General features: G+C 51.2%; 1 protein-coding gene across 1 annotated transcript in view; it reads left to right on the plus strand.

Annotated features, from left to right (window-relative positions):
* Positions 1-12,192, plus strand: part of LOC147689501 (vomeronasal type-2 receptor 26-like) — a 309,392-nt gene that overhangs the window by 181,427 nt on the left and 115,773 nt on the right. The window lies entirely within an intron of this gene.

Below are 12,192 nucleotides of genomic sequence, written 5' to 3' on the forward strand. Positions count from 1 at the left end.
CTTCCATCTGGAGAACAACAACGACAACAACTCCTCCACCCTGATAGACAACCTCGCCAACCTCAGACTGGAACAGCTTGTCACGCTGCCGATCCGCATCACTGGACACACGCTCGACACAATCTTCTCCTCAAGCACCCATGTCTCCTTATGCCACGTCTCCGAACCCACCTGGACCGACCACCACTGCATCACTTTACCTTTCGGAAATCTGTCGTACATCACCGTACCCTACAGACTCCCTGTCGCTGCTGGGGCAGAATCACTGAACTACAGACAGAACTCGCACTGAAACCACTGACTAACCCCTCCATCCCGACAATGGTACGCCCACCCTTAGCCCTGCTGAAAAAGTAAACCCTCAAAGACACCAGCAAGAGAGCAACTGGTTCACCCCGGAACTCCTAGCTTCAAAGCGCACCTGCCGGTAGTTGGAGAATATATGGCACAGCGAGAAGCTGCCAGGCAGCTGTGCAGCCCACAAAGACACCATCCGCAACCATCACCACCTCATCAGGACCGCCAAGAGGACCTCCTTCAAAGACCACCTCGACAACAATGCACACCACAGCAATGAGCTCTTCAACGTCGTGAATGCACTCTCCGACCCCAGCTCCAACGCCAACGACATCCTTCTTCCACCGCAGACATCCACAACAGCTTCAACCCCCAGACAACCCTAGCAGGCCCCAACACGCCGTACCTACCACATCCCACCGACCATGACCCTCTGACAACCTGGGGGTCCGTGAGAATCGAAAACACAATCAAGACCATGGGCACAATCCACTCCAGCTCGCCATCTGACCCTCTTCCACAACACATCTTCAACAAAGCCGGAAGCTTCATCTCACCCCACCTGCACAAAATCATCAACCTCTCCTTCGAGACCGCAACCTTCCCTGAGAGCTGGAAACAACCCGAGATCAACGCCCTACTGAAGAGACCCAAGGCAGACCCAAGCAAACTCAGAACTTCCGGCCCATCTCCCTGCTTCCGTTCCAGCTAAGGACATCGAGAAGATAGTCAACATCCAGATCACCCGCTACCTCGAAGACAACAGCATCCTGGACCCCTTCGAGTCAGGAGTCCACAGCAACCACAGCACCGAGACCGCCCACATCGCCGCCACAGAAGACATCAGGATCCTACTGGACAACGGCGAGACGGCAGCTCTCATCCTTCTGGACCTCTCTGCCGCCTTCGACACTGTCTGCCACTGCACACTATGCACATGACTCCACGACGCAGGGATCCGAGACAAGGCCCTGGACTGGACCTCCTCCTTCCTCTCCGGCAGAACCCGGAAAGTCCGCCTCTCCCCGTTCCGATCCGAAGCCTCCGAGATCATATGCGGTGTCCCGCAAGGATCCTTCCTCAGCCCGACGCTGTTCAATGTCTACATGGCACCTCTCGCACGCATCAACCCAACATCACAACCTCAACATAATCTCCTACGCCGACGACACGCAACTGATCCTCACCATCACCAAGGACCCCCTCACCGCCAAATCCAACCTCCACCAGGGAATGAAGGTAGTCACCGACTGGATGGAGGATAGCCGCCTTAAGCTGAACACAGACAAGACGGAGATCCTCATCCTCGCACCCAACCCCTCAGCATGGCAGGACTCCTGGTGGCCCGGTTTGCTGGGGACACCCCCTGCACCTACCAACCACGCACGCAACCTGGGAGTCATGCTCGACTCGAAACTCACCATGATCAAACAAGTTAATCAATGCTGTCTCCTCCACCTGCTTCAACACCCTCCGCAAGATCTACAGATGGATCCCGACAGATACAAGGAAAACAGTCACCCAGACCCTAGTCAGCAGCAGACTTGACTACGGAAACGCCCTCTATACCAGAGCCCCACCAAGCTCATCAACAGACTGCAGAGAATCCAGAATGCCTCTGCACGCCTGATCCTCGACGTCCCGCGCCGCGACCACATCACCCCCCACCTGAGGAACCTGCACTGGCTCCCCGTCAACAAAAGAATCTCCTTCAAGCTCCTAATCCACTCACACAAGGAACTCCACAAGACGAGCCCAGCCTATCTTAACAGTCGACTCTCCTACATACCCAACTGGAATCTCCGCTCCGCAGACCTCTCCCTGACCAACGTCCAACGCATCCGTAGAACCACAGCCGGAGGCAGATCCTTCTCCCACCGCACCGTCAAGACCTGGAACACCCTCCCCCTCAAGCTATGACAAACCAAAGGGTCAGGTACTGCTATCACCACCTTGCTGTAGCGCGCTGCTACGAGTGCTCTGTTTTTAAATTCTCCAGTTTTTTATCTTGGTTGTATTTTGGTTCTATTTTCCCCTGCTTTTAGCAGGACCTGGGTAGAGATTCCCCACCTCCCTCTTACCGCACATAAAAATTGAAAAACGCACCGCCGTTTGGCGGGTCCGGGTCCCGAGGGTGGTCCTGTTTCGCAGCTTTAGGCGCCATTTTGGATTGGGGCTTTGGTGTTTTTGGCTGGCGCCATCTTGGAGCATATCGACGCTCGCTCGGCTCCAAGGAACGCCTATTTAAGGCGGACTCGGTCTTTTGGACATTGGTCAGATACTGCTATCACCACCTTGCTGTAGTACGCTGCTACGAGTGCTCTGTTTTTAAATTCTCCAGTTTTTTTATCTTGGTTGTCATTTGGTTCTATTTTCCCCTGCTTTTAGCAGGACCTGGGTAGAGATTCCCCACCTCCCTCTTACCGCACATAAAAATTGAAAAACGCACCGCCGTTTGGCGGGTCCGGGTCCCGAGGATGGTCCTGTTTCGCAGCTTTAGGCGCCATTTTGGATTGAGGCTTTGGCGTTTTTGGCGGGCGCCATCTTGGAGCGTATCGACGCTCGCTCGGCTCCAAGGAACGCCTATTTAAGGCGGACTCGGTCTTTTGGACATTGGTCAGGTACTGCTATCACCACCTTGCTGTAGCGCGCTACTACGAGTGCTCTGTTTTTAAATTCTCCAGTTTTTTATCTTGGTTGTATTTTGGTTTTATTTTCCCCTGCTTTTAGCAGGACCTGGGTAGAGATTCCCCACCTCCCTCTTACCGCACATAAAAATTGAAAAACGCACCGCCGTTTGGCGGGTCCGGGTCCCGAGGGTGGTCCTGTTTCGCAGCTTTAGGCGCCATTTTGGATTGGGGCTTTGGCGTTTTTGGTGGGCGCCATCTTGGAGCGTATCGACGCTCGCTCGGCTCTAAGGAACGCCTATTTAAAGTCGTCCTCTCCCGCGCAGCGGGAACGCGCAGTGGGACGCCGTCGCTTAGCCGGAGTCGTGCCTGAGTCCTGCCCGTCTGCGCCCGTCTGCGCTTAGGACGCGCAGGGCTCAGCGGGCACCTGTTGCTTCCGAGAGGTGGCCCTGGCACTCCCTGCCATGTTCGTGTACTCCAGCGAAACTCTGCGGGACATAGGACGCTCGACTGTAAGTTGTAGTCTTCCTCCTATACATCCTTTAGCTGGCCCCTATCACTGTGCTTGCGGCAGGTGGACTTTGGATCCTCCAACCGCGATCCTACATGACAATCCAACGGTTGCTCTTTGCAGCAATCGCCCCGAGCATGCCCTTCGCATCTTCAGTCTTAATGCCAGGTCTCTGGTGCAGCATCATCAGGCCGTGCTTGACCTGATACAGGAAGAGGCCCCGGACATCGTGGCCATCACAGAGACGTGGCTGAAGGATGACGATGCGGCTATTATCAATCTGGCATTCCCCTCTGACTTTTCTGTCTTTACCCTTAATCGATCTACTAGGGGAGGGGGCATCGCTCTTGCCATGCGATCCAGTTTCACTTGTAGCTGGTCTGGTCGGACCATTGCGGGGTGTGAAAGTGCAGTGTTTAAGATTTTGGTCACCCCACAGTTTTCACTCTCGGGGATTGTGGTCTATCGCCCAACTGGTAGTGATGTGGCGTTTAGAGCTGCCTTCCCCGACGTGGTGAGCTCCTTGGCGGTAGGTTGCCCCAACTTTTCCATCTTGGGAGACCTTAACTTACATTTCGACAATCCCAACATCCCTACGGTAAGCGGTATTCTTGCTGACTTGGAGGCCCTCCAGCTTGTGCAATTGGTCCGGCAGCCTACTCACACAGGTGGCCACACTTTAGATCCTTTTTTTACCAACTTGGCAGACGCTTCTGTCACCGCTGTTACATCCCTTGGCTGGACGGACCACTCTTTGGTTGCCATCTGTACCCCCTTGCCGGGAATGATTACTACTCCCCCTGCAAAGTTGGTCGCAAGGCGACATTGGAGTAAACTACGGCTAGAGGACCTACACCGTGTCCTCGCCTCGGAGCCATTAGAACCTTTTGTAACTGTTGACACAGGTTACGATAGGTTCTGCTCCTGGATCTCTAAGGCGCTTGACGCCCTTATTCCAATCACCGCTTGTAAGATCAGCTCCAGGGACTCAAGCCCGTGGTACGATGGCACCTTACGTACTCTCATGGGTAGTTGTAGGCGAGCGGAGAGGGCTTGGTGGAAGGCGTACGATAATGGGAAAAAAGCTATTTATCTCGCCTCCGTCAAAACTTACCATCGGGCTGTTTGCCGAGCTCGGGCAGCTTATTACGCTGCTGAATTCGGCAACAGCTCCAACCCCTCCAAAACCATCTTCAAAGTGATGAAGGATCTTTTAGCAAAGCGAGCCTATGCCCCGACGACTGGTTCCTCCACTCACTGTGAGGCTCTCGCTCTGGTTTTTCTGGAAAAGGTCCAAAACATCTATAAGACGTTCCCCTATACAGGGCCTCCAGTTGAGTCTCCGATTAACATCTATGAAGATACCACTCTGCACTTGCTACCCCCGTTGACATCCGAGGGGTTTGACCTCTTGGCCCAGCAGGTTAAATCGGGGTCCCCTGCTGATCCGCTCAGACCGACTCTTTTTAGAGATCAGTCGTTCGTGGGCCAGGCCGTGGTACACTCCTTGATTAACATCTCGCTTGAGTAGGGCACGGTACCTGCTAGCTGGAAGCGGGCGGTGGTTTCTCCCATTTTAAAGAAACCATCTCTGGACCCAGAGAAACCTGAAAACTATCGGCCTATCTCCTTGCTTCCGTGGCCGACCAAAGTGTTGGAGGCCCATGTCAACAAAGTTCTTTCGGCCTACCTTACCCATGCTAACATCTTGGATCCCACCCAGAACGGGTTCCGTGCTGGTCACAGCACGGAGACCGCCCTTCTCTCCATGGCTGAACATCTTCGCACGGTGATGGATGCGGGGCAGACAGCGGCGCTCGTTTTATTAGATCTGAGCCCCGCGTTTGATACTGTCTCGCATCCCATCCTGTTGCATCGCCTGGAGGAGATTGGGCTGGGTGGCCCTGCCCTCCAGTGGTTCCGGTCTTTCCTAGACGATCGTTTCTTTAGCGTTGCCGTTCCACCGTTCCAGTCCCAATTCCATCCTTTGAAACAGGGGGTGCCGCAAGGCTCCTCGCTGAGTCCCACGTTGTTTAATCTATACGTGAGACCGCTGGCTGAGGTCGTCAAGCAATGGGGCATGACCATGGTCTCATATGCCGACGACACTCAGCTAGCGGTTACGATCAACGGGGATGCGGACCTGGATGCCCCCAGGTTTCAGAGTGGACTTAGGGCGGTGGCGAGCTGGATGAAGAACAACTGTCTCCAGCTCAACGCAAAGAAAACGGAGATCATGATCGTCGGTAGGAGGTCGGAATTATGGGGGGACAGGTGGTGGCCTTCAGAGCTGGGGCCGGCCCCCCTTCTGGTCACAGAATTAAAGAACCTTGGAGTATGGATGGATCCCTCCCTCAGTTTTGTGGGCCATACGAAGAAAACCGCGGCCTGTTGCTTCGGTATCCTACGGTCGCTGCGTCCCGTCCTGAAGTTTTTTGACCATCGCACCAGACAGCTGATAGTCCAGACTACAGTGTTATCACGTCTGGACTATGCCAGCTCTCTTCTGGTAGGGACCAATCTGGCAGAGGTCACCCGCCTCCAACGCGTTCAGAACGCCGCGGCGAGAGCCATTGTTGGCTTACCCCGAACATGTTCAGTTTCCGGCACATTGAGATCACTGCATTGGTTGCCTATCAGGGCAAGAATCCAGTTTAAAGTGCTGTATTTGGCGTTCAAGATTTTGAGGGGTGGGGGTCCTCAAATTCTTGCGGACCTTCTGTCCTGGTATGTGCCTACCCGGCCCCTGAGATCTTTGGGCCAAGCACTTACTGTGATCCCCCGATACAGGCTGTGTCGGGTCGGTGGCCGATCCTTTTGGGTCAGAGCGGCCGAGCTCTCAAACTCTCTTCCAGTAGAGATGCGGTTGCTAGATGATCTTTTAGCCTTTCGCAAAGCTTTTAAAACTTTTCTGTTTTAATAATTTGCCTCTGTTCTCTCCTTCTGTTGTGTTCCCTGTAGGTGTTGCATATTACCTACCATGCGCCAGGACGCCCCTTAGCTGGGGCAGCTGTGCGCAATACAAATGTATGTAACATAACATAACATAACATAACATAACATAACAAAGACCTTCTAACTTTCAGGAGAGGACTCAAGACCTGGCTGTTCTACCGATAGCAACAGCACCCTCCCTCTCCTCACCTTCAGCGCCTTGAAACCCTTGCGAGTAAGTAGTGCGCTTTACAAATTATTTCATTGATTGACTGATAGGTTACTATGTATATATATATATATATATATATATATATATATATATATATATATATATATATATATATATATATACATATACATATTACCTACTGGCTATCGCCAGTAGGTATATATATTTAGGATTTTTTCTCTATGGGACTTTTGAAACTTCTATGTCTAATAACTTTGACGTTTGTGGACGGAATCGGCTGAAATTCTCAGGAAAATGGCACATTTTGTTTCTGAGCAGCCCCTGAAAATTTGGGGGGGTTTCATTAAGGGGGGGCCGAGAAAAAAGGGGGGTCCCAAAACGCGTTTTTCCCATGTTAATTTCCATAGGGCGTTTGGCCTCACTTTTAGCTCGAACGGCTGAATGGATTTGCACGAAACTTGGCAAAATTGTAGGGACTGTTAGCCCGATGTGCCTTTGCTGGGTCTCAATATATGTCCTCCAATGGATTTTGAGAAATTAACGCTTTAAAAAATGTATATATCTGTGACAGCGTCCCAGATAGCGCTCCAGATCGCGTACTTTTCGCGTCACGGAGCTTTGCGAAGCGATGCTGATTGGCTCTCCGGTGTCTGTCAACATTCTAAACAGTCCGGTGCGGCCGCCATCTTGTCTCTCGGTAGGATCGAGAGACAAGAAGAGGTGAAAAACGAAGGGGGAATTTAATGAAAGGGGGCAAGGTAGACCCCTCTTGACCCCCTAGGAATGATGTTGGGGTTATTAAAGGGTCCCGTGGGGAAAATAAAAAAAAATAGATTTTTCACTGTAGAAGCGCTTCCCGGATCACGAACCGGGCCGCAAACTGGTAGCGAAATGGGAATTCGCCATTTTGTGTTTCGATTTAATTAAATTACAGGGTATAAGGGGGTACGGGAGACGTATCCTGATCCCTTATGTTTTTTGAGGGTGGCTGAGGAGGCTCATATATGTTGATACATGTCTTCCAGCGGTTGTGCGTGAGCGTTTTATTTTTTTTGCTGCGTGACGTCTGTTAACGTTCGATTCGATGGAAATCAGGAAGTGTTGACCGCCATTTTGTCACTGCGAATAAATATTTTGTTAAAAATAATTGTTATGAATTAATCCTTATTGATAAACATTGTCTGTGCCATCTTGCCATTTTTCCAATGCCACAATTTTGTCGTGCACGGCAGCCATTTTAGATGCCTTGACCAGACCCACTCTTTGCACGCCGTCGATTCTCAGCACGGCTCTCCACCCTCGCAAGCATCTCCCCCACGCACTGGTCACCCCCGCTCTCTCTCTCATGCATGGGCCATAAACCTCCCCCATCTGCGCTGCTCTTCCCTCAGAATCACATCCGTGCCCGCCCGACACCTTCCTTTCACCCTATTCACTACCGCACCCTCTGACACTCCTCTTCCTCTGTGTCCGATTGTCCAGGCCGGTCCCAGGCTATCACCTAGCCCTGCGGATGTAGTTTATGGCCCCAGCTGTAGAGAATCCAGACATGCCAACCCTCCCGATTCAGGCGTGAGACTACTGATTTCAGTGCTAGTCTCCCGCCTCCCAATTCCTGCAAGCAAATACCCGATTCCTCGGGGGTTTCAGCTGACAGGGCTTGGTATTGTGTAACGTGCTAATTCTTCCAGGAAACGTCAGAGGGCTGATGCAGGGGCTATAGAACCATTTAAGCCTCATTACTAAGCGCATGGTCTTTTAAAGATCTGTGAAGTACTCGGGGCAGCGGTGTGTGTGCCCTGTTTCAGGAGCGGGCGGGGGGTGGGGGGGGGGCACTGCCAGCAACTTGCCAGACCAGGCAGTGTTCAACACTTGCATCACCCTTTCTCTGCCTGCTATTGCGCTCCATGCTTCCGAAAGGTAAGAACAAGAACGTGCATTTGAGTTTGAAATGTCCGATCCTGCAGCAGCACACTTCCAAAGCCCACACATGACAATAGCCCGATTCAAGGCCCCATTCTCCCGATTTTTTTTAAAAAAATCTCCCACTTTGCTCTTCTGAAATGTTGGCATGTATGAGAATCACCCCTCTTCAAAGGTTCAGCGATAGGCGGCTGCCACAGGACTCTCAAAATGGCGGCAGGCTCTTTCCTTTTTGGGCCTGGTCCACTAAAATGGCCCTGGGACACCTTGGAACTCGGACGCTTGTCTGCTAGGTCTTGGACCCCATTCTCGAAAGCGTCCCCTCAGCCGTGAAGATTCTACAAAAGTCTTGGGGGCCCTCGACTCCTGCAGGCTTCCGGTGGGGAGCGGCTGCCATGATTGCTCGCGGAATGACCACGACGGAGCCACGAGATGGTGGTGCTTTCATGCCGACGCCAGCTTCAGTCTGAAACATACAGAAACAAGGTGGGGCTTTCATCGTTTTGGAAAAAAAAAATGTTCTAAACCAATGAAAAGTGTTATTTTTAGGTCATATGACCAAGCCTTCCATCATTAGGAAACCAAAAGTAAAATGAACCAATGAAAAGTTTTATAAACAAGTCACATGACCTGTTATGCGGCATAGGGCTATAAAAAGCGTAGAAAATACGTTGGCACGTGAGGCGGCGTCAGTAGCGGACCGATGTGCGAATAGGCCGAAGGCAGCACAACGCACCGAGATCCGGATGGCACCGAGGTGGTGTTCAGCAAGTTGCTGCACTGGTATGGCTATCCTACAATGCTGCGCCGAAAGTCGGCGTGGGGCGCCCCGTTGGCCTGTGAGGTCGCGTCAGTCAGTGGGGGCTGTTTGAGGATCTGACTGCATTGGAAAGCAATGTGATGCTGTGCGTCGCCCCCAAGTTGGAGTCTCCTTGGCTGCAGTGAGGCGCCCCTTGGTGTTTCACTCGCTATCCAGTTGAGTTGCGTTCGCACTTGCGGCTACAGTAGGCCGAAGGCAGCGCAACGAGCCGAGATCTGGATTGCACCGAGGTGGTGTTTAGCAAGTTGCCGCACTGGTGTGGCCATCCTACAATGCTGCGCCGAAAGTCGGCGTGGGGTGCCCCGTTGGCCTGTGAGGTGGTGTCAGTAGCAGACCGATGTGTGAATAGGCCGGAACCAGCACAAGGCGCCAAGATCCGGATGGCACCGAGGTGGTGTCATAGTTCTGAGCAGTGCTTGTAAGACTATCTGAAGCTTATTTGCACCTGCTGCAGCTTCACTATTGCCCTGGTGTGGCCAAAGGTCGCACATGACATAGGCGGCCGGCTCCCGAGGTCCGGCGGAACTTTTTTCCTTTTCCTTTCTGCTTCTTTTCCTACAATCCGTTTCATCTGAAGACACGACCAGGTCCCTGAATGTGTGCAGGGGGACGTTATTGATTGAATCAAAATGGCGGCTTCACACAAAGCTGAGTCAAGCGTTGCTGTTGATGCTATACAGACAAAAATTGGTTTTCAGTTTTTACATTCTTCAGGATTTTTTTTTCCATCCAAGGCTGGTTGAGAGTTTGTAGAACAATGGCTTCAGATTTTCAACATACTACTCTTCAACATTCTTCCTAAATGTAACAATGTGAGACTCACTAGGAGAACGGCTGTTTATCTTTCCTTTCAAAATGCTGCCAACAATATTTTCTGAATGGAAGACACCATCTTGTAGCATAAAGGGCCGAAAGGGGTTCTGGTCTGGCCGATGGTTGGTGGAGACATTTTGACTATATCCTGGACCTGCCCGGCCTCGCCCAAAATGGCGCCGGTATAAATGGGACTCGTAACTCCTTGTTGTGTACTGGTTGAACAACCTTGATATCACGAGATATGAATGCAGTTTTTATGCACATGGCGGGCGGGGACGAGAATTGATTGAATATTTCGACATCCATATTGATATTAAGTTCTGATGTGTTATTGATTACTGTACTATTGAAAGTTCGATTTAACGTCACCCATGGTACTTGCCCGCAAATGTATATCTAGATAATTTTATTGAAAGTGGCCCTGTCGTATTTTAATTACAAAATGTACGTCCACCGATTCCGCAACTGTTAGACACCTTAGTTCTTGCAACCTAATGGCCCGCTCGTTACGTTACTCTACAATGTAAATGTCTCCTCATCATATACGATTTCAGTTTGCTCCATGGCCGGCCCACGTGGTTATAGGCCCGTATTTGTATACTGACATTTTCACAATAAAGGTTTTTAAAACAAAACATGGTAGTAGTATTTACATTGGTAAAGTTTTTAATTTTATTTACTGTTTTCGAATCAGTAAAAGGCAAGTGAAATAAAGCAGTCCAATTACATGACGGATAACAGGTATAATACGCAGGAACGCAGTAAAGATAATTGGTCAAGGGCAGTTGTGTTTTCCACTCCTGCAACATAAAGTGATCGATAAGAATCTGATAATCAGGCGTATCGGCGACTAAGACAGCAGGCCGAGCCTCTTTTACTCAACGGCTCCGTCATGGGACGAAGAAACACCCTTTTTCTCGAAAAAGGAATATATTTTACTTGCAGAACAGTTGTAAATTTTCCGGGAATGTACATTAGCCTGGAACATTATAACATATATGTTTAAGAAAAAATAATGTTCGAAACCAATAAAAAGCGTAATTTTTAGCTCATATGACCAAGCCTTTCATCATTAAAATAACAAAAGTAAAATGAACCAATGAAAAGTTTTATTAACAAGTCACATGACCTGTTATGCTTACGTTACGCGCTGCGCGCCGCGCCCCGGATCGCTTCCGGGAAGCTGCGCTTCGCGCACCGGAGGACTTCCGGGTGCGCTAACGCGGCGTGTCATATAACGCATTACGCGACAACGTAGGTCCAGAATATAGTCAAAATGTCTCCACCAACCAGCGTTCGGAACACAACCCCTTTCAGCAGTCTAAAAAGTTCTGTTAAATGACAACAGAAGGGACAGGCAACAAGAACCATCAGTGAAAGAGGGGAGGGCAAGTTCTTCTCTACCGGGTCATGTTGGGGCGCTACCGGAACTGATCGAATTGGTAGTCTACAGTGTTTCTGGATGTTTCAGACTGAAGCTGGCGTCAGCATGAGAGCACCACCATCTCGTAGCTCAGTCGTGGCCATTCCACGAGCAATCATGGCAGCCTCTCCCCACCAGAAGCCTGCGGGAGTCGGGGGCCCCCAAGACTTTTGTAGAATCGTCAAGGCTGAGGGGACGCTTTCGAGAATGGGACCCAAGCCCTATCAGGCAAGCGTCCGAGTTCCAAGGTGTCCCAGGGCCATTTTAGTGGACCACACCCAAATCTGAAGAGCCGGCCGCCATTTTGAGAGTCCTGTGGCAGCCGCCTATCGTTGCATCGCAAGAGCGGGAGCAACTCAACTACATGGTGAGCGAGACGCTGTAGTCGCAAGAGCGGGCGGTAAACAGCTGAATGGCGGAAGAGGCACAGTGTAGCAAAAGCGGGCGGAATGGCAACTGAAACGGTAAAGGGGCGCCCCACTACAGCGTGTCTTCAGGTCAAACGGATTGTGGGACAAGGTCCAGAATGGAAGAGTCATCAAAAGGCAAAAAGTTCCGCCGGACCCCGGGAGCCGGCCGCCTATGTCGGGGGCGATCTCAGGCCACACCAGGGCAACACGACTTGGGGAGGGGGCAGGAGCTAAGTGC

This window comes from Lissotriton vulgaris, chromosome 10 (genome assembly GCF_964263255.1).
Source record: "Lissotriton vulgaris chromosome 10, aLisVul1.2, whole genome shotgun sequence".
Taxonomy (NCBI): Eukaryota; Metazoa; Chordata; class Amphibia; order Caudata; family Salamandridae; genus Lissotriton; species Lissotriton vulgaris.